At 36.7% G+C, this 23,704-nt stretch overlaps 1 protein-coding gene across 2 annotated transcripts in view; it reads right to left on the reverse strand.

Moving 5' to 3' along the window:
- The window catches only part of SLC38A4 (solute carrier family 38 member 4), an 84,016-nt gene that overhangs the window by 41,831 nt on the left and 18,481 nt on the right, over positions 1-23,704 (reverse strand). Inside the window, exon 1 of one of the 2 annotated variants that reach the window (XM_044941668.2) lies at positions 7,616-7,715. The exons of the other annotated variant lie outside the window; for it this stretch is intronic. The gene's annotated coding sequence lies outside the window, so the exon portion shown is untranslated. Of the gene's footprint in view, positions 1-7,615; positions 7,716-23,704 lie in introns of those variants that run through there. 2 annotated transcript variants of the gene reach the window in all.

A 23,704-nucleotide genomic window follows, 5' to 3' on the forward strand; every position in this document is an offset into this window, starting at 1 on the left:
GGTCTTAATATTTATTATAAAGTCCATTCTTAGGCTCTCTTTACAGACTAGATTGCAGCCTTATTTTTTGACCAAAAGAGGCAACCCAAACAGATGAAGAGTCCAAACCAAAGTTCCTTGGTGAACACGTGGTCACTGGTTGCTCATGAATCATGCCTCCCCTTTGTGTATATAGACTTAACTTGGAACTCCTACTGGACTGCCTCTGGAAAAAGCCCAATTACCTGGTTTACCCTGGTTCCTTTTCTCTTTCACAGGTTTTCCACCCCTATCTGCTTCCTGGCTTGTAGGAATTCTTAAAACTTCCATTTGTTGCTGATCAGTTCAGTTCAGTCACTCAGTCATGTCTGACTCTCTGCAACCCCATGGACTGCATCACTCCAGGCTTCCCCGTCCATCACCAACTCCTGGGGCTTGCTCAAACTCATGTCCATTGAGTTGGTGATGCCATCCAACCATCTCATCCTCTGTCATCCCCTTCTCCTCCTGCCTTCAATCTTTCCCAGCATTAGGGTCTTTTCAAATGAGTCAGTTCTTTGCATCAGGTGGCCAAAGTGTTGGAGTTTCAGTTTCAGCATCAGTCCTTCCAATGAATATTCAGGACTGATTTCCTTTAGGATTAACTGGCTTGATCTCCTTGCAGTCCAAGAGATTCTCAAGAGTCTTCTCCAACACCACAGTTCAAAAACATCAATTCTTCAGTGCTCAGCTTTCTGTATAGTTCAACTCTCACATCCATACATGACTACTGGAAAAACCATAGCTTTGACTAGACAAACCTTTGTTGGCAAAGTAATGTCTCTGCTTTTTAATATGCTGTGTAGGTTGGTCATAACTTTTGTTCCAAGGAACAAACTTCTTTTAATTTCATGGCTGCAGTCATCATCTACAGGGATTTTGGAGCCCCGCCAAATAAAGTCTTTCACTGTTTCCATTAATTCCTCATCTACTTGCCATTAAGTGTTGGGACTGGATGCAATGATCTTAGTTTTTTGAATGTTGAGTTTTATTATTTTACAGATCTCTTGTGATTTTGTTCCTTTAAGAAGGACCATTTCATTTGAAGTTTCTTTGCTTGAATTCCTCAAGGATAGGTCCTAAACTCCCCGTGTTCCAATCTACTCCCAAGACTTCATAAACCATGGACTCGCTAAATCACAGTTCTGGCCCAGGCCTTCCTTCTGACCTCCAGTTGCATATCTCCAGTGCCCTAATGTATATATATTTGTGTATCTCAAAGGCAGTTCAAATTCAATGTGCCTAAAATCTAACTTGTGACAGTTCCTCCTTCTTCCAGTATTTCCAATCCAAAGAATGTTGTCACCATTTATCCAGATCTTCACATCAGAAATATCAGTCTTCTAATTTTTTATCCTTAACATTTATTCCTTTCTAAAGTCTAGTTGATTTTGCAACAATTATAGTATTTCTCAAATTAGTCCACTTCCTTCTATTGCTTCCACCATCGGTTTTGTCCAAACTTTCTTACATTGTCAATTGCTGCTGCTGCTAAGTCGCTTTAGTCGTGTCCGACTCTGTGCAACCCCACAGACAGCAGCCCACCAGGCTCCCCCGTCCCTGGGATTCTCCAGGCAAGACCACTGGAGTGGGTTGCCATTTCCTTCTCTAATGCATGAAAGTGAAAAGTCAAAGTGAAGTCACTCAGTCGTGTCTGACTCTTAGCGACCCCATGGACTGCAGCCTACCAGTCTCCTCCATCCATGGGATTTTCCAGGCAAGAGTACTGGAGTGGGGTGCCATTGCCTTCTTTGTTTGTCAATTGCAACAATCATAATTGATACCTTCATCCTTTCTTGCCTACCCTCCCCCTCCTCATTCATTTTCTACAAATAGTCATATTAATCTTTTAAAAACAAAACTTAGATCATGTCGTTTATTTGCATAAAATCCTGTATTGTCTTCCCTTGATTCTTAGGATAAAATATAAAATTCTCCACATGCCCACAAAGTTCCACAGGGTCCCTCTACTCCTGATTTCACTCCTTCCACACTCTTCCCACCTCACTGTTCTAGGTATTCTGGCCTCCTTTCAGTTTCTGGGTCTCCCTGAGTTCTCTACCACCTCAGGCCATTTGCCTGATAAGACAGATTGCATGAAGAATGTCCCCTAATCTTAATTTTGGTCCTGGTCAAGGGACATCTTCTCACCTAAGTTGGAACACAGTTTTTCACAGCTCATATCTTTAGCTCTGAAGATTCTATTACTGATCTATTTTAAGGGAAAGTGAAAGTGAAGTCACTCAGTCGTGTCCGACTCTTAGCAACCCCATGGACTGCAGCCTACCAGGCTCCTCTATCCATGGGATTTTCCAGGCAAGAGTACTGGAGTGGGGTGCCATTGCCTTCTCCAGAAAATCCACTAGAATAGAAAATTTTAACACCTCTTAGAATCTGAAAGATCAAGTAGAAGAAAAAGAACATTAAAATAGAGACAATTTGGCCAATACAATTAATAGTTTGGTCTAATGAACACCCAACAACTGGAAATATGCATATTTTCAAGCACTAACACAAAGTTTACAAAAACTGACCTTATTTTAAGGGAACAACAGCTAAAAGCACAACTTTAAAAGAATTAGATTACGAGAAACTAGATACACTGAGTCATTTGCATGCTGCACAAAGTAGGTCCTTTGAAGCATTTAGACTACAGCATAATTGCTAAACCTTAACACATGATTAATCAACATGGAAGTGTATAAAGATGGTATTTATTTATTTATTTAACAAATACTGAGAATGAACTATAAGCCGGAAACTATGAAAAATAAAGCACGAATAAGACAGAATCCCTATACCTGATGAATTCTGTTTAGTAGAGAAAACAGATTTTTGAACAAGCTCTTATATTATAATCTTTACTTTTTTCTCTGAATAAATACTTATTGAACTAATCAATGAATCACTCCCTGGGGAGACTAGAAAAGAACAATGCTGTGACTGAAAAATATAATAACATAATATGTGTGTGTGCTCAGTCGCTCAGTCGTGTCTGACTCTTCACGACCTCATGGACTACAGCCTGGCGAGCTCCTCTGTCCATGGGAAACTCCAGGCAAGAATATTGGAGTGAGTTGCTATTCCCTTCTCCAGGGGATCTTCCTGACCCAGGGATCAAACCTGGGTCTCCTGCATTGCAGCAGCTTCTTTACTGTCTGAACCACCAGGGGAGCCCTTTTCATTATATAATATATAACATATTAGTTTTCATAGCCATAGATTCTTCTGCTGCTCCCTATCTCAGTACATGGCACTTCATAAGAAGTGCTCACAGTGAAACAGAGCAGGACCCGATAGTCCTTGCCCTCCTCCCCTTGTCCTCTGCCTGCCTTCTGCCTGTGGAAAACATCAGTTAAAGAATAAGTTTAATCAGAGAAGTGAGAAATGCAGAAACAAAGGAAAACAGTCAAAGGAGACCAAATAATAATAATAATAATGTAGTCATTAAGCATAGTCAAGGACCTTCAGTTCTTTCTCAAGGGCTATAGATAATATTTTGAGCCATATCCTGTGAGCTGTCTTACAGATACTCAAACATCAGGTGGAAGAATTAACTAAATAATGACTAGACTGTACCCAAGACATGAGCTGCCACAATTCTGAGAACTGGCCACAAAGAAATGGGAACAAACGGACCCTGGAACTGAAGATTAACTGTACCTACAACAACCAAGATGAGACTGACCAGACCACCAAGGATCAATTTGAAGATGACTGTCAGAGCTGACTGTGCTGTTTTTGCACATAGCTCCCTCTCTCTGTCTATAAAAGCTCTAATCCCCTGCTCTTTAGGGATGGTGGGGGCGGGGGCGGGGGCGGGGAGTTGGCCTTTGGACAGATGTCCGCCCTCCCCCACCCCATCCCAGTTGCCAGCATCTGAAATAAAGCAAACTTTCCTTTCCACCAATCTGCCTATGTATTGGCTTTTGGGGGGTCAAGCAGCCAGATCCCATACACCTTTCCTTAACGATTGGAGGAATCTGGCTGAACTTCCCAGGTGGTCCAGTGGCTAAGACTCTGTGCTCCCAATGCAGGGGGCCCTGGGTTCAATCCCTGGTCAGGGAACTGAATCCCACATGCTGCAATCCTGTGTGTTGCAACTAAGACCCAGTGCAGCCAAATAAATAAAATAAATATTAAAAGACAAAGAGGAATTTGGTTATCATTATAGGTACTTCCCCTTTTCTATACTGTACCCCCTCTCCCATGTTCAATCTATCACCATATCAATCTTTCTTGCCACATTTATTTAAAATTAATTTACTTTTCTCTCCATGACTATTATGTTAATCCAAATGACTACATGTTGAAGAACCCAAAATTATTTTTCTTATTACCTTTCAGAATAAAGTCAAATTTCCTAACATGCTATAAGGCTCTACATAGCTTAACCCAGACAGAGCTCTTGAGTCCTGCATTGAATCACATGCCCCCTTACTGACTAGATTCACTGGACATCTTTCATTTCTTCATTGCCACCTCGAGACCTTTCTAGCCTGCTGTTCCCTCTGCCTAGAATTCCCTTCCCCACATTCTTAACAAAGTGTCTCCCACAGTTAACTAAAAGAAACCAAAAATCTTTAAATGCCACACTGTCAGAGGGGCCCCATGTCTAAATTAGATTCCCCCATGGAACATGGTCTCCTCTTCCTTACAAACTCACCACACTTTGAACTTACATTTTTAGTTGTATGACTATTTGATAAATATTAATAACTGTCTCCTCTGCTAGGCAAAAAAAAATTCATGAAGGTGGGACAAGGTCAGGTTTGTAGACTACACATATTTTCCATTATCTAGCACAGTACCTGGTGACATATTCTTCGAAGACCAAGGCAATTTTATATGACCTCCTTTATAAATGCAAGTACAATTCTTATTATAGCTTTATAGGTTAACATTTCAAAGTGAAATAGAAATGTTCCCTTCCGGTTCCCAAGAAGAAGAGCAGCTTTGCTGTACAAAGAATGTTCAAAATTCTTCTAAAAGAAAAGCCAGATTTGATTTGACAGAACTTTCTATAGTCTAGCCTTTCTCGCTAATGAAGTTAGGTTTCTCTGCAATAGATTTTGCCGAAACAGACTGGATATTTGAGTCCAGTGATCTTCTGCATTGCCATTTTACTTTATTCATTCATGAAGGTGCAAAATCAAAATTTGAAACAAAAGTATTTGGAACACTATCACCATTTAGAAGTCTTTGTTTCAGCATACCTATTACATTATCTGAATGTCCTAAATAGCTGATTCCTTATATTCAACTTTTAGTTATTAAACATTATATATAACATTTCTTTGTAGTATTATTTATAAACATTTATTTTACCTGATAAATGAAAGCACAAAAGAAAATAAATTTCCCACCATTGCTATTTGTTTTTCATGCCAGTCCAGTTCTGATGAATCTACTCTGAAATCTAGGTTCAGGTAGCAGATTTTACCCTTGGGTTGGATGAGCAGAAAGTTGCTGATCCTACAGCAACTCACTCCAGTATTCTTTCCTAGGAAATCCCATGGACAGAGGAGCCTGGCAGTTTTCAGTTCATGGGGTAACAAGAGTTGGACATGACTTAGTGACTAAACCACCACCAACCACAACTTCTAAAAGCCAAATTATCTTGCATCAAAGGATAAATGAATATAGATTTGACAATGAAATGAATCTAATATTACCTTTATGTAAAATTCTCTTAAACAATTTCCCCAACAATGTCATGCTAATCACATGTTGATACTCAGATGACTCATTAGTCTATGGCATGATTTCTCACAGAAATCAGCTTTCATAAACGCATTCACTGTCAGTCTGAAATACATCTTACAAAAGAAACTGCCAATAATAGCAAAACTGTATTCACTTGACTTGGGCTTTACTGGTGGCTCAGATGGTAAAGAATCTCCCTGCAAAGCAGGAGACCAGGTTTGATTCCTGGGTCAGGAAGATCCGCTGGAGAAGACAATGGCTATCCACTCCAGTATGCTTGCTTGGAGAATGCCATGGACAGAGGAGCCTGCTGGGCTATAGTCATTGGCGTCTCAAAGAGTCAGACATGACTGAGTGACTAAGCATTCATTTGACAACTTCGTATTGCTGGTACTAATATTTTAGCATTTTAATTCCCTTCCTCTACTTAGACATAGCTTAGAAATAATATCAAGGGAGAACTGGAAAGTTAAAACAATTTACCGTATGTTGAGGTCTAGTCCCTTTGCTAAGAATAGTACATGCTTCTAATATAAGAATTAAAGTAGCCTTTCGATGAAGTATAAAGGACTATTCATAAAATCCATATACATTATTTCACTTATAAATTTTCTAGCTCTGCTCTTAGAAAAAGACATAGATTCTCTAGTCATCTTAAATGTTAAGAAATACCTTAAATTCCTGCATAAATTTTAGTTCCTATTTTCCCGAACAGTAGTTTGTTTCCAAAAGTGCACCTCAATATGTAGCATATTTAATATTACACAGTGAACTCCTTATCCATGTTAATGTGCAGTATTTAATAATCTGTCATAAATTATGGATATACTAAATTCTAAATGTCTATATTCTATATAATAGATACTAGACCACCTGCAGAGGTACTTATTTCCTTCTGAAATAAACGATTTAACTCTTTAAAAATTAACTCATATATTAAAAATAATAGCTTCAATAACCCCTAAAGCACACTGTATAACATAGTTTAAGAAAAGTCAAGAGTTGAGCTCTCAAAACTACATTTCTCAGCACTTAAATGTTACTTATATAATTCTTAGAAGTAGAAAGACTTTCCAGAAAATCCCAAAACACTATCTTAATATAATTTGAAAAAAATGGCAGATCTTGTCTTGTAAAACAAATGGCTATCTTTTCTAGGAAACATACCTAAATTTTTTTTAGTTTGTCAAGAATAAACCTTAGTCAATGAATTGTCCATGAATATGATGCATATCATCATTTAAACTATTTTTTCACTGAGTTATAAAAGTTTCATTATCACCTAGACATTTAATTAAAATAATCACCATATGCTCTATAAGAAGCTCAAAATGCATTGAGAATTCTCCTGCTGTCTGATAAGTACATTTGAGGAGTACAGATCTAATTTTTAGATATCTGATTCCAGCTTTTCTATATCTAAAGCTTTGTTTATATTCTACTAATCTGTCAGTTTCTTCCAGTAAATTTGCTGTAAAAATACTCCTTCACTAAAATGGTTACATAAAAACACAAGCTAAGACACAACATTTTTTTTTTTCTTTTGAAAATGACGCCACCCAACCACTTTAGCCTTTCACATCTGCTGTAGTGGTATGATGTTCCTTCTTTGAGCAAACTAAGTTTTGGTGGGTGTTTTTGTTTTTAGGATAAAGAAAGTCTTTACTAACACTAAGAGCGTACATCTCAAATGTTATACTTTTTCCTAAGACAAACTGTGTCAGCTCTTCATTCCAGAGCCTCCTCCCAGGATCTGGGTAAATAACTTCAATATTTGACATTACATTGAATTGATTTTTTTATAAGAAAAGTAATAAATAATCAATACCATAAAAAGAAGAAATGAAGCATTATTTCAACACTGTAAGTTTTCATGTAAAATCAGCTTTACCTTAATTATTTATCCAGTCCTGTGCAGTCTTTCCAAAATTGTTTGGCAGAGCAGACCCCTGTTGCAGAGTTGACTTATGTGAAATTTTGGGGACCTAGACAATGATTTAAAGACCAGTGGGAGTGATCTAGACAAGCCAATCACCACCAACCCCTCACCCCAACACCTCCCTCTGTCCAACTTGCGTCAGCTCTTAAAAAAATAGAGAAGCTAAATCAGTTTACTGTTGTACACTCGGATTAAACACCAGTTACACCAATTTCTGTTTGCTTTTAGAATTTTGGCTTTTATACAACAAAACAGTCACTTACTGAAAGCTTTACCTTGACCGGTATCTTTCTGTATCAATGTTCTACAGCTTGGTTGACTGATAAATCTGAAATGTTAATTTTTCTAGAGGTTTATGAACTGAAGTCAAATTAAAGTAATACCATAATAATGGAATCAGACTGCTTAATGAATTATTACAATCAGAAAGTGTAGACAGTATTAAATAGCAGAAGAGTTATTTTCTTTGGAATCGTTGATTTTATTCAGAGGAAATGTTATATTAGAATAACAGACACTCGCAACAGCACCAAGTTACTCAAGGTGACGTAAGGCTGGAAAGCATAAGCCCTTTCAGACTCTGCTACCATTTCAAAGGTAGTGTGCTGAGTAAGCAAAACATTATTTGGAGTTTTTAGAGAATTTCTAAATAGACATTTTCTCCCTTTCAAAAAAATCTACTTGACTTTCCATATATCAGAAGAGTTAAAATGTGTTGGCAAATAATTCATTCTGTTATGAAAATGTATAAAGCAGACAACATTATGAAAGTTAAGTGAGAAAACATTAAAAAACCAGTCTGGAATTAAGAGTTCTTTGCCTCTTTAATATTTATAACATCGATGAGCTCTCCAGTAACCAATCAAAAGAAATGCTAGATGCTAGATTGCAACAGTTGTGTCAATTTCCTATTTCTGAAAAAAAAAAAAAAGGACTAAACATTGTTCTTTGAGAAAATCTTATGTTGATGCAAGAAATTAAACATTAAGCAAAGTGTCCAATTATCCACTTCTCTTTTCCTTCTCAAATAGGCTCATTTCATCTATTAACTTTAACATGGTATGTTTACTTTCATTTGTCTTTTACTTCTGCTTCTTTATTTTTCAGAGTTACCTTGTAACTTTGTCCATGATTGGATGAAAATTATTATGGTCTAGGGGAAAAATGATAACAAATACACTAATTTGTTGTCAACTGAAACTCCAATACTTTGGCCACATGATGCGAAGAGCCGACTCATTGGAAAAGACCCTGAGACTGGGAAAGATATAAGGCAGAAGGAGAAGGAGACAACAGAGGACGAGATGGTTTGATGACATCACCAACTCAATGGACATGAGTTTGAGCAAACTCTGGGAGATGGTGAAGGACGGGGAAGCCTGGTGAGCTACAGTCCATAGGGTTGCAAAGAGTCGGACATGACTGAGCGACTGACCAACAACAACAATACTAATTTAAATTTCAGATAAATTTAAAGAATATTTCTTTTCAAGTTATTTCCATCATTTAATTATTATCTTTCCAACTTAAGATTTTCTTCTGTTTGCAAAGTTATCAGATGAGTATAAAATTAAGAAAGCAAAAACCTGTGCTAATTGTTAGAAAATGAAATATTTGTGTTCTAGCAAAATTTCATGTAATAGTACAATTTCATTTCATAGTATATCTTCATGCAAAATAGGGTGGAGATAAATGAATAAATACCAACAGTTTTACCTCTCAAATTTTAAGTCTTGGCATCCATATAACTCTTATGTTCTTCAAGTTCACTAAGTAATTATAGCAGATTAGCATGCTGAATTAAAATGAAAAGTACACATAAGAGACTTCTATGAAGAGTTTTGTATTTTTTTAGAACCTACTCTAATTGCAAAATTCTTATCAGAAAACTTTCCTGACATTTACTCAAAAGTCAAATATACATAGATAAAAACTAACTTGACAAAAGTTGGCTAAATTAAAATGACTTAGGAACATTTTTATTGTTCAATTATTTTTCCCCTAGATATCTGACATATTTGGACATGCAAAGATTAACAAAGAAATGTATGGTTTGGTCTTAACAAAACTCATAGTAACTTTCCTTTCACAAGGAAAATACAGACTTAAGCATTATAGTTTAATGTTCTGAATATTTCTTAAATCATATCATTATGTAATTTCATATACATTTGGCAGTAGGTCTATTCTCTTTTGATTTTTAAAACATGAAAATGCCACATAATCTGATAGGATCTAATTTGGTACAAGCATCAGTGTACAAAGAGGTAATGAACCAGAATATGTACAGACTTTTAAAAAAATGAATAAAATGAAAAATATGTGGATAGTGAATAATGAAGCAAGTCTGAACAATGAAATGACAGACATTATGATCCTTTTCATAAGGAATTCATAGAAGTGCCACCAAGAACAGAGGTGGTTGAGGTGGGAAGTTGGTGAGACTTGGTTGAGGTGGGAAGTTGGTTTGCAAGGTGAAATATATGTCCACTTAAAGAGATACCCAGCTTCCAGATTACAATATGATTAATATTAGCAGAATTATATCATATACTCCAGGACTCTAGAAGATGAAAAGTCCCCAAGGGGCTAAGATCATCCAAGATGACTTGAGGGAGCCTACTGATCTTGAAGAGGGCCTTAAAGTCTGGGTGAGATTCCAATGGGTAAAGATGAAAGGGAGAGGCATTTTGGATGCAAAAGGTAGAAATGCTAGAAGCATATTCTGGCAACAGTGAAAACTAGTCTGGCTGCAGCAGAGACTTTTCAGAGAAAAACAGATTGGAATGGAATACTTTAGGCTATAAAAGACATTACATCTAGAGAACTCAGACTTCTGTGATCAAGATCTCTTGAAAGCTTCTGAAGAAAATCATAGAATCAGCAGGGAGGGATACAGGTGGGATGATAGGGTAGAGATGGAGAAGAGTTCAAGAAGGATGCTGAGGAGGCTGACTGCTGGCTTGGCTTTGGTAATATTTACCTGTCTGAGAATAATGGCAGAAGAGAAGGCAAATGAAAAGGATTTGAAGTGGGGGGGTCAATGGTAGTTTGACTCTTTCTTGTACTACTGTTTCTATTTATCACTTTCACTAGCTCACAACGCATGGTGTGAATTTTATGTGATACTTCTATCAGAAATAAGAAACTTGTAATGAAACCTTTATATTTCTTTATATAGAGAAAGAGAATATATGGTGGTAACTCATCCACTTCAGCACCCCATCAATCTCTGGTTCTCATTTTCAAATAGTACAGAGAAGATCCTAGAATGTATATCCCAATATGTTATCTAATAAAAGCACAAACTTTCTGACTCAAACTGATTCAGATCATACCCATGCATTAAATCAGATTTTTTTTTCTTGCCTGTATTTAAAAGCACTACTCATCTTGTTTCAAATTTCTACCTTCATCAATGTCTTTGAAGGAAAAGTTCCAGCTGGATAAAGTTAAAAATTGGTCAACAATATATATATCCTTTAGCCAGACTATGGCATTTTGCAATGACATAGGGAAAGATAACATCTTGTTCTCATAATTGCACCCAAATTTCTAATTTTAGTCACTGGACAAAATAATACTTGGAAATACAATGTGGTTATAGCCAAATTGGAAGAATATGGGTAGAAACAGTAATGACTAAGAAACAAAATCACCTAATCTTTAATAATTTTGTATTGCCTTTGTATCTGTATTCAAGTGCTTTTCTTTGCTCCTACTTTAATTTCCCTTTAGGTCACCTACCTTTTTCCTTGCTTCTGTTTCTTTTTAACTTTTCTGTGCTACATTGTCTTTTTTAAATCTGTTTTTAATTGGAAGATAATTGCTTTACAGTGTTGTGTTAGTTTCTGTCTTGCGACAGGGTGAATCAGCCATAAGCATACATATATCCCCTCCCTCTTGAACCTCCCTTCCACCCCCTCTATCCCACACCTCTAGGTTGTCCTGGAGCACTGGGTTGAGCTCTCTGGATTGAGCAACTTCCCACCAACTATTTATTTTACATATGGTAATATATATGTTTCAAAGTTATTCTCTCAATTGCTATACTGTCTTTACGAGGCCTTATGCTTCAATAAGTTATCTTTTACAATTTCTAGGTTTTAGATTTGTGAACCCAAAATTGAACACGGTTGATCAGTTGCCAAGATTATAGATCTGTCCTCATCTTACAATATTAGTGCTTCCAAATACAGACAATATGTGAATTAATCCAACTGTTTTTTACAGTATTGTAGGTAATCAGCTACAGCGACCAAGCCATTCCCAGAAATGGAAGACACTAACATAACTGCAATTAGAAACAAGACTTTGATTACTTCTTTTTAACTTAGGATTTATTCTCTGGCTTTTGAGTTTCCGGCTTCCAGGGACAAAGAGCATTTGTGATCTTTACTGATGTCACTCTTTGGCCCTCCAAATTCTTCATCTTATCTGTCTTAGTATGAATACATTTTTTTAAAAAGAAGAAAAACCATATAGAAATGTTGCATAATTCTTCCTAAATCATTCAAATTACAGAATTCATGTTATCTTGGAGGTGATCTGAGTACGTAGGTCCTTTGATTCATCTGCAGAGAGAGGGAAGCATAGATGTGCTATAGGTCTCTCTCTTCATAGTTATGAAATTATTAATCTCATCTTACAGAAAAAAATAAGGACTACAAGAAGAAAAAACTGTAAATATGACCCTCAAAAGCCACATAAGAAATTAACTGTAAACATAGAAATACAAATGAATGATTTTCTAATTCTTCTTCAGCAGAGGATTCAAAAATACTTTTTAAATTTTTAAAAAATCCAAAAGCAGATTTCTGAACTGTCATACATTTTTCAATGTTCCTATTTCACAAAATAACACCTCAACACACATATAATACAAGTGACTTTATGAAGAGCCTTATTTGATGATACCTTCTAAAAGTCTAAATTTGGGACCCTCTCAAATATGAGTTCTCAAAAGGCTGCCCAGCCTGGCCCCAGGGAAAGGCTCTGCTTTTCTGTTCAGAAAAAAAAAAAATTCCCTGACCAAGAGAACGACAATGACCCACATGTGCTGAGGAATTGCTTGATGGATGGCGTCCCCCTGTCTTGAATCCAGCCTAAACCACCTTTACAGTTATACAATGGAGCATTCTGGAAATGTTTGAATAGTCACCGTGTTGCAAAATTAGCAAACAAGGTTGGGGCAGGTTGACAAATTTACTGACTTGGCCACAGACCTAAATAAAAATTCCTTTAGTCTCAGCTGATGAAAAAAAAAAAAAGACTAGTTAGAAGACAGCTTATGTTGTTCATGTTTTGTTTTCTTCATTTTGCCTTTCAAGCAACTAAGATCCTTCTGGTCCATTTCATTTCTTGATCCCACATTGAAACGATGCAGAGAAAAGGGTATCTCAAGTTCATTCTAGGCTTCTGCCTGAGCGGCTACACCAAAGTGAAGAAAGATAAGATCTGTGGGGCTTGTGGATAATTATAACTTAAATAATGTACTGAAATTCTAAGTGTTAATTGTTGTTTAGTTACAAAGTTGTGAACATGAACTGCAGCATGCCAGGTTTCCCTGTCCATCACCATTTTTTCCTAGAGTTTGTCCAAGTTCATGTCCATTGAGTCAGTGATGCCATCCAACCATCTCATCCTCTGTTGCCCCCTTCTCCTCTTGCCCTCCATCTTTCCTTGCATCAGGGTCTTTTCCAATGGATTGGCTTTTCACATCAGGTGGCCAAAGTATTGGAGCTTCAGCTTCAGCACCAGTCCTTCCTTGCTTTATATGATTCCTATCATGTAAAATGCCTGCTTGAGAAAATAGCACTACTAGGAGATAATGATTAAATTATAACAGCACTTCCTAAATAAATCACCTTGATAATTTAAGTTTTTCACACAGAATACAGTATTAGCATTGTGCTAAGTTGAGTTGACTGCCTTTCTAACAAACAGCAATTAATGTTTTAAAAACTACATACTATTCAGGCGCAGCACATTAATTTTTGTTGCTTTCTCCCTTCCCTTTCCTTTCAAAGCAAATTCCCTTCCAAAACAATCTCTGTGCATTTGGATTTTGTAATTTCATCAGTGATTGGACTTTGTAATTCTGGCGTCATCTTGCCTGGATTGGACAACCAATAGTTTCTTAAGCTGGGACCCAATAGGCTGCCAGGCTAAACTGGGAGGAGATAGACAGCAAAGGAGACAAAAAAAATCACCCAGCAGGATTTTTAAAGGGAAGGGGCTCTCCAAAAAGGGGATGACACAAATCCATCCTGTACGAGAATCAGTGTCCCTAATAACAAAAGATATGCTTAAACTGGCCTCTCCAGAATTTTGAAACCAGGCAAGCAAGTCTACGCTAAGGTGTTCTTCAAAGGAAGTTGAGCTGAGTGAGACTTATAATAGTGATGTTGACATTTCTTAATGGACTTTTCTGGGAATGCAGATGATTTCCTGAGTCAGATCTCAGTAAGCGAGGGGGCAGCTCGCTCTCTGCTGAGCTGTAAGCAACCCCCAGGGCCAGGTCATGGTGAGGTCAGAGCTCTTTGCAGCATGTTGACAGATGTGTTGTCCTCTGCTACAAAGGTTAGCAGGAGCCAGCATGGCAAGATTCACTGAAGTGTTTGTACTTTATGGGTTTTAGGAGTTAGGAATTATACTTCCTGGAGGGCTGGGTAACACCAGACTTTCTTTAAATATAGGAAAGCTGACTCAGAAAAAGTAAATGTCTTGACCTCATTCAGCAGGACAGCAGTCAAGAGGGACATTTGGGCAGATGGTATAGTTAGGAGGTTTGGGGATAAATTTGAGTATGTCTAGACAGCCAAGTTAGATTAGTTGTAAATAATTTCTTTTGTTTGTTTACCTTAATATTAGGCTATGCCTGTTCACAGCAGGTATTGCATAAATGATGAATGAGTGAAAGTCTTTATTAAAGGTGCTGTCTCAATGTGTGCATCCAAAACAATTTTTTAGAACTTATTTAAGGGTTGCAACAAGAAACATTATAATTATTCTAAATGAGGATCATGCCACATATTAAAATGGAGTAGTTCCTTCTTGTGCTCAGAGACAGTTGTGAGATGGTATATGGTGAGATGGTATGGTGAATGTCCATACTACATGCAAGGAGCCATTAGTCCTTTTATAGAAAGCTGGATTCCTGGGATATTAAGCAGTAGTCACCAATCATGTGTTCAAAGAATATTCAAATAATAATTAGGGCATGAGAAAATTCTAATTATAATAAGTTTTGAAAAGCAAGATACAAAATCTAACAATAATATGTTCCCAGTGTTGTTTTTAAAATTATACATTAATATATAAAAACATACTATATAATATATATATTTTCAAGGGAAAGGGAAAAATGCCTTAGAGAACACATATCAGAATATAAAGAGTGGTTATTTCCAGATTGTGAAAATGTTGATAATCCTTCTTTTCTCATCTATCAGATCAGATCAGATCAGTCGCTCAGTCGTGTCCGACTCTTTGCGACCCCATGATCGCAGCACACCAGGCCTCCCTGTGTATGGATTACTTTTACTATGAAAAAAATAATAAATACTATTAAAATACTAGGTTTTGTAAAAATTCTTAATCAATCCCAGACATTAGCCACAAACTAAATCTCTATTTTTAGTGAGAATATTTTGGATGCTTGACCAGAAACAATCAACTCTTTAAAAAAAAAAAAAAATCAGTTCTGAATGGGCATTTGAGTTATTTAAGGTATAGATAAAATTATCCATGTCCAGTTTATTCTGGAGGGATAGATTGTTTCTCTTCCCAATCAGCAAGAGGTACTGTAATAACTCTCAAAATATTATTGACAAAAAGAGATATTTAAATATATTTGGAGCCTCAATATTTTCTCATAATGCTGTGAGATAGTCAGTTTCTGTTACAGTCTAGTAAGCAGTCATCTTCATTTATTCATCCAATAAGTATTATTGAACACCTATGTGCCAGGCTTTATGGTAGGGGCTAAGGCAAGATAGCCCCTACCATAAAGCCTGGCACATAGGTGTTCAATAATACTTATTGAATGAATAAATGAAGATGACTGCTTAATTTAAAGGCTCAAGAGACAGTTTTCTATGACAGTTAACCTGGGGTATGCTCTAATGCACATTAATGAAGTCTCCTTTATGTACAGTTGGGAAGGTCCCCTGGAGGAGGAAATGGCAACCCACTCCAGTATTTTTGCCTAGAGAATCCCATGGACAGAGGAGCCTGATGGGCTACAGTCCATGGGGTTGCAAAAAGTCGGACACGACTGAGCAACTAATACTTTAATAATTAATAATAAAGCAAGATAGACAAAAATATAAGATCCAGTCTCTGTTCTCAAGAAGCCCTGGTCTCTCCAGGGAATCTGCTTAAGTAGGTCAGGATGCTATAATGAGGTATGTGAAGTGCCCAGGGGAATGGGGAGGGGAGTCAAAGAAGTGCAGCACCCAACTCAGATTGAAAAGAACAGAGAAGACTTACCAGAGAGGTGACAGCTGGGCTTAGACTGAAAGAATAAACAGGAGCTGGCTAGGATCGATGGCTTGGGGAGCAGACTGCAGGTAGAGAGACAGCACAAGAAAAAACAAGAAGGCAAGAAGCAGCTCCCAGCTGTCTGGTGTCCCTGGAATGTTAAAAAAAACTTGACTGGCAAAGTCACTGGTGGGATCACAGGGGGTTAGGGCTCCATGTTTTTTCTCTATTCTGTTCAGTTCAGATGAGTTCATTTAAAAAGACTAGCCCAGCAATGCCACATAAAGCTCACAATTTCAGATATGTGAAGAAAATGTGCTTTGTCAGGAATGGTGATAGTTTAAGGCTACTGCAAACAGTAATAACAACCACCAGGGTAGCATGAGGCAATTCTTTCCTGCATTGTGTGAGCTGGGGTCACTGCTTTGTATTTGTACCATCAGGGCTGTTGTATTATAATTTTCCTAAGAACAGAAAAATTCACGTTCATGAGGTATTTTGCTTAAAATGATGTATATATATGACTTGTTGTTGAGTCACCAAGTTGTATCTGTCTCTTTGCAATCCCATGGACTGCAGCACGCCAGGCTTCTCTGTCCCTCACCATCTCCTGGAGTTTGTCCAAGTTCATGTCCATTGAATCAGTGATGCTATCCAACCATCTCATCCTCTGTTGTCCCCTTCTCCTCCTGCCTTCAATCTTTCCCAGCTTCAGGGTCTTTTCAAATGAGTCAGTTCTTCGCATCAGGTGGCCAAATATCTGGAGATTCCACTTCAGCATCAGTCCTTCCAATGAATATTCAGGGTTGATTTCCTTTAAGATTGACTGGTTTGATCTCCTTGCAGTTCAAGAGACTCTCAAGGGTCTTGTCCAACACCACAGTATAAAAGCATCAATTCTTCAGTGCTCTGCCTTCTTTATGGCCCACCTTTCACATAACTACCATAATTATAAGACTTACAGGAATTGAATTTTTAACTATAGAAATCTTGACCCTTTCTTTAGTTATTCCTAGATATTTGAAGATTATATTTTAAGTTGCAATCTAAGGTTCAACCTATTTAAACTTTTCTTTTTTCCTTTTTCAAAGTTTTTATTAATTTGATTGCAAAAAATGTATGTCAGTCATGGTAAAGATGGTATATTTTCTAAGGCTATCAAAACAGAGGGAATTTTGTATCAAAGATGGCCAGAAAGCAGACATAAACTTTTTAATATGGATAAAATTAGGGCAAATTGTTTTGGTCAAAAAGAATTCCTACCATCTTTTAAATATTAAAACGGCAGGAAAGTATTATTACTGTGTTTTTGTACTGTCCTGGTACACTTTCCTTAATTATTTTAAAAATACATCTAAGTGAGGATTGATAACCAAGTAAATTATATATGAGTAATATACTTAAATGTCCTAACTTTCAAGTGTCTACAGTCTCTAATTCTTTTTTTTATAGTATCTAGTATAGTGTAATAAATAACAATTGGAAGACTGATACTTGCTTTTTAATGATGGGTGATCTGATTTTTACATGCACATAAGACAATCATGGTGATGCAAATAATTTTGCTTGTGGCCTTTTTTCAATTTTAAAAGACTGATGACATTTCCTTTGAAACTTAGGACTTTTAACAGCTTTTTCAGAGGAAGCCTCAGAGGAGTTCACATTTTCTGTCTTGAAACAGTCTTTATTCATCCCTTCTAATCTTTGACACCCAAAGGATTTGAATGGCTAAACAAGGTCTCTCTCTTTTGTTATGCTAACATTTTCCATTGCACTTGATTCTAAAGATTTGGGTTCCTGGTCTAACTCCTTCATTTACTAGCTGTGGAACCATCAACTCAGTAAACTCTGTGGGCCTTTGTTTTCTCATTTACAAAGAGTATATAATTCCTGAGGTGACAACAAGACCACCGGAAGAAGTAAAGGAAATTCACCCATTCATCTATTGAGGATCTACTGTGTGATGGAAAAACACTTATAAACATGACTATAGTTCATACTGGCAAAACAGTTATTTCTTTCTTCCCATAGAGTCCCTTTTGCCACCATTTGAACCACAAAACTTAGAAATGTAAATAGATGGTAACCGTATTTATATAACTGTCAAATAGCAAAGTGGTTTTCCACTAGAGACTCTTTGGACGTAAAATTCTGATCATTGACATAAAATTCCTATCCTAAATATTTAAATAACTCATCAAAATTTTAGCAAGCTAAAAGGTGAATAACAGAATGAATTGTCTTTAATCTTTTTTTTTTTTTCCTTTCCTTTTCCTGTTTTCTATCAGTCAATTAGCAATCACTCATTTAGGGTGTAAACACTGAACACCTCTTATGTATGCTCCTATAACCGTGCCCATCAGTGTTTCTCTGTCTTTAGTCTCTCCTTCTACTTCTGAACATCTGGCTGTTTTTTCTGACAAACCCCGAGTCACAAGAATGACTGGAAAGCTTTACAGTTGGGTTGAGATATACAAGAGTTCTGTGGCTATCTATATATATCTTTTAAATTATATATTCTACATTACATATATGAAAGATCTGTATCTATGTTTACATTTATATCTATTAGGATTCACAGTGCTTTTTCCCCCTTTTTAAACAAACAGCTTTTGTCCTTTGGTTCGTATGCTAGGGCACTATAAGTCCACTGTTGTTTTCTCATTGTAATTCCCAATTCTTCTACCAAACTTGGAGTTGCCCTATGAAATGGAGAGCATGCTGACTCTGGAGTCCAAATTCAAGGATTCAGATCTAAACCCTAGCCTGCTGCCTACTAGTTGAAGGACTTTACAAAGCAGAGTTAATCCCTCCCTCCTCTGTGCTGTCTCTGCTTTCTAAAAGCTTTGCTGCCATGCCAACATGCTCTCTTGGTATATTTGTCTACAGCAGCTTCTAGGATTTGAAGTCCTCAGGAGCAGACACTGTGTCTCATTTAGTGTAGTTGAATCTGGTATAGGTTCTGGACTTTGACTGCCTAGACTTTAATCTGATTCTTATCACTTCATCATCGTCTGACTTTGGGCAAGTTGTTTTTTATCTCTATGTCTCAGTTTCCTCTTTTGTAAAAAGGAGATAATAATGCCTCCCTCACCCTGCTGTTGTGGAGATTAACTAAGTCCCTATTTGTAGAACATTTAGAAGAGTTTCTGACACATAATAAATATTATGTATTTGTTATATGTGTATGCTTAAAGAATTGTCTCTAACTTCGAAAGCTAATATGGTACTTATTTTCTTTGTTGAAAAGTAGATAAAGAAATTTAAATATTCTAGAACTCAGTCTTTTAAATTGTGCCTAATAAGAACCATTATGACTGTGAAGATGAAATGAGATAATGGATATTTAAGCATTATAGAGATAAAAAGTATTTTTGTGGCTGTTTGATTATAAGGGCAATGTGACATTAGTAAAATCATTTGTAGAATTAAATTGGTTTCAACACCTTTTGGTTTGAAAGTATTGTCACTGTTTATTAGAGTATTATTTCATCTGTTAAACTATTGATTAGTGCTGTTGAAAAGCTAGAAAATGGCAGGTTTTGACCCTGACCCGTGGAATCTCAGAAAGCAACCTCATAATAAGACACCGTTTGCAATACATGTTTTTGTTTAACATTAACCAACCTGTGAAGCTGAACAGTACCACGGTACATATTTACCTCTGAATGTGTCCTCAAGAGACAGTGTTTAAACATGCAAATGTGCTGGTAGATCTAGGGAAGTTTGATTTGGCTTGCTTTAGATTTTTTTTTTTTTCCAATAAGATTGACAAAACATGAAGACCCCCAAATGTACCAAGACACATGTTTCAGATGCCACAATAAATGATTGATCTTTTGCTTACACTACGGGATTTGAGATTGCTGGCCTTCTTGTACTAATTCTCAAACTGTCCACCCACATAGGTTTGTCTAATCAGGACCAGTTGATTCAAAGGTAAGACCTTTTTAATCATTATGAATCAGTGTCTGGATAAGCTGGCAACATGAATGGATGACTGGCTCTCTTTGAGGCAGCTTCTTGATCAAAGAAGGACCCTACAACTTCCATTTCCTTATCTCTTAAATGCAGGGAAGTCTTATAAGCATGTCCATATGCTACTTCTCACTAATTTTCAGTTAACTTGTATAAGACTGCTTAGATTTGAGTTGAAGTTTAAATGATTAGCACATCAAATTTTTTATTTTTTATTACCTCCAGGTCAATTTATTCTTGGAAATTTAGAGATAAGGAAACATATATGCAGGTGTTTTCATACAGAAAGCTTTATAGAAACGAAAAACAACATTAAAAATCTTTAGTATTCTTATCAAACATTCTTATGCTTTTTGGGAAACAGGACATTTTTTCCTGGGTGGTATGGGTAGAAATGGAAATAAACACAATGCTGGCAAAAGTTGGTGCTATCCATCCTGATATTTTACTTTCTGTCCATCTTTTCCTCTTTCAAACAGTTGGTCTTCCAATTGCTGACATAATGAACTGTTCTCACATGAGTGTACTCGTACTGACATCAAGCCCTGTCTTTCTCCTAAACAGAATAATGTTGAAGTATATTTATTATATCAATAATGTCTCGAGACTTAATACTTAGCTAGACTACTAAGACTCATGGTCTCAACGATGCAGTTTAATTTTCAGAAGATAAATTTAGTTGTTTTTTAAATCTGTCCATTTGGTGGTAGGATAACAATAACTAGTCTGTTGTATTGCTCATTGTCCAATGTGTCACCATGTAGACTGGTTTTCCTGGGGCAATTGTTAAGTAAACAAGATTTTTATCACTCCCATGCCCGATTATGAAAAGCATCAACAGGAGCAAGAACTACAATACGAAACAGAAAAAAAATGAGACTGCAGTGAGTTGTTGAAAATATCCCCCAGAGATTTTTCTCAATGTTTTTTGGTCATGTTTTTGTCATAGGAAATACAGCTTAAATATTTCTTTTATATCTGGTATAGATAGTATTTACTGCACTAATATAAGGATTTAGAAGTATGTGGCAAAGGGATGAAACACATGTTTAGATGTCTTCTCACTCCGGCTAGAATGAAAAATGTGAGACTCTTTTTATTTTTTTTCCTAGGATTTTAGCAAATAAAAGTGTTCAGTTTCCATATGCATTGTCACCGAATTTAGACCTACCCATGAGGAATGTCTAGGTATATGTACAGGTCATTTTCAAAGTGTAGAAACAGATGCAGTCATATGGCCTCCTGAGTTTCCACCACAAATGCTTAAGAAACAATTTTCTTTCAAAGCTTGGCATTATCTCATCTAATCATACTTAGTTATTCTCTGTTGTGACCACTAAAATTATATTTGAGAATAATTGTACATCAGATAGTATGCCTACATTGAGCAGATTTGGTAGAGGGGGAATAACTTTTCAGAGATTCTATTTATAAAAAGTTAAAAAGCACGTATCTCGATCTCTATGTATAGCTCTATGGATCAAATGGAAATGGTCTTTGTTTTGTATCTTGAATAGACTGGTAAATTAAGACATTTTATTTTCTATTATATTGCTTTCTCCTTCTTTTTTGTTCTTATTTTTGCATGGAACACAGTAACTTTGGGTGTTCATTTGAAGGACTGATGTTGAAGCTGAAACTCCAATACTTTGGCCACCTGATGTGAAGAGCTGACTCATTTGAAAAGACCCTGACACTGGGCAAGATTGAGGGCAGGAGGAGGAGGGGACGACAGGATGAGATGGTTGGATGGCATCACCAACTCAATGGACATGGGTTTGGGTGGACTCCAGGAGTTGGTGATGGACAGGGAGGCCTGGAGTGCTGCAGTTCATGGGGTCACAAAGAGTCGGACACAACTGAGCAACTGAACTGAACTGAACACAGTAACTTATTAAAGAAGGTATATGCATTTGTTATTTACTTTTCCACAAGTGGGATCATATATGTACAGATATATGCCAGGCTCCTCTGCCCATCGGATTTTCCAGGCAAGAATATTGGAGTGGGTTGCCCTGCCCTCCTCCAGGGGATCTTCCCAACCCAGAGACTGAACCCTCAGTCTCTTATATCTCCTGCATTTGGAGGCAGATTCTTTACCCCTAGTGCCACCTGTATAGAAGTAAACAAATATTAGTTGTTGCTGTTGGTTGTATATTTTTAAGTACTTGAACCATATGAAATAGCCTAGGGATTTAATGTTTTTATGAGAACCCTCTTAAACAGTAGATTATTTTTGACTCAGAAGAGCAATTATCATGTACTAAGTGAAGTCACTCAATCGTGTCCAACTCTTTGTGACCCCACAGATTGTAGCCCACCAGGCTCTTCCATAAACATTTCATTCTGTATTCTTGGCTGAAAACCAGGTGGCAAATTTAATTCCTCGGCCTACTAGCAAACATTCCAGGAATAGCCTCCAAACTTTTGTTATTTGCAATATTCACAAATCCCCAGGAGAAATAACTTCCTTTCGTGGGCTCCTTTGAGAGAATAGCATTGAAACATGTATATTACCATATGTGAAACAAATCACCAGTCCAGGTTCGACGCATGAGACAAGGCACTCAGGGCCGGTTCACTGGGATGACCCTGAGGGATGGGATGGGGAGGGAGTGGAGGGGGGGTTCAGGATAGGGGACGCATGTACACCCATGGCTGACTCATGTCAATGTATGGCAAAAACCACCACAATATTGTAATTAGCCTCCAATTAAATTAATGAATTAAAAATAAAATCAGCCTTTTAAGCATTAGCATTCATTGCCTTGTGTTAACTTGCCTTGGAGTTAACATTTCAAACATAGGAAACCCTGAAAACATATATATTCATAAGAGAAATACTGACATGCTCTCGATGCTTCCAGCTACCTCTGCCTGCTGTGATGTCTGTTTACTCTGGTCTGGTATTTATTAAAATATACAAATTTGCCATAGCAACCATTGCAACACAAAGCCTATATGTGTTTCAAAGATAGGGAGAACCTTTTTTTTTTTTTAAAGAAACATACAAAAATATGCTAGTTGTCCAAGTACAGATTAGATATTCTGCAAAATGGAAATGTGTATAGTAATAACATTTTTATATGGAACCATAAGAATATTTTTAAATACTTAGACTGTTTCTAAGTACCTATTATTGCTACCACTATTATTTTTTAAAAAAGAAATCTGAAAGTTGTGGTGTATTTGGATATATAACAGTGAATCTGGCAAAAAAGACAGACACAGCAGTGTAAGAATTTGAGTTAATGGCTACCATTTTACAAAAAATACATGATTTGTAAATATAATGTCTTATTTTTATTTTCCATGACATTTGACATTTTGTTTTCAAGTTAATTTGTTAAAAGTGAACATTGTAGAGCCTGAAAAAACCCACTCTATGTCGTTTTAAAGAACAAGTAAAAAACATTCCTTCTCTTTTTATGCTGAAAAAGTGATTTGTGCTTTATTGTCAGGAGAGCAGGTGACTGGGCCTTCCTTTGGCCTCAATATTTGATATATTTGTTGGCTTAAATCCCATGAAATTTGAAGCCCAACACACTTGACTATTTCCATGCTTTCCCTATTCAAAAG

The sequence above is a fragment of the Bubalus bubalis genome, chromosome 4, assembly GCF_019923935.1.
Source record: "Bubalus bubalis isolate 160015118507 breed Murrah chromosome 4, NDDB_SH_1, whole genome shotgun sequence".
NCBI classification, from domain to species: domain Eukaryota; kingdom Metazoa; phylum Chordata; class Mammalia; order Artiodactyla; family Bovidae; genus Bubalus; species Bubalus bubalis.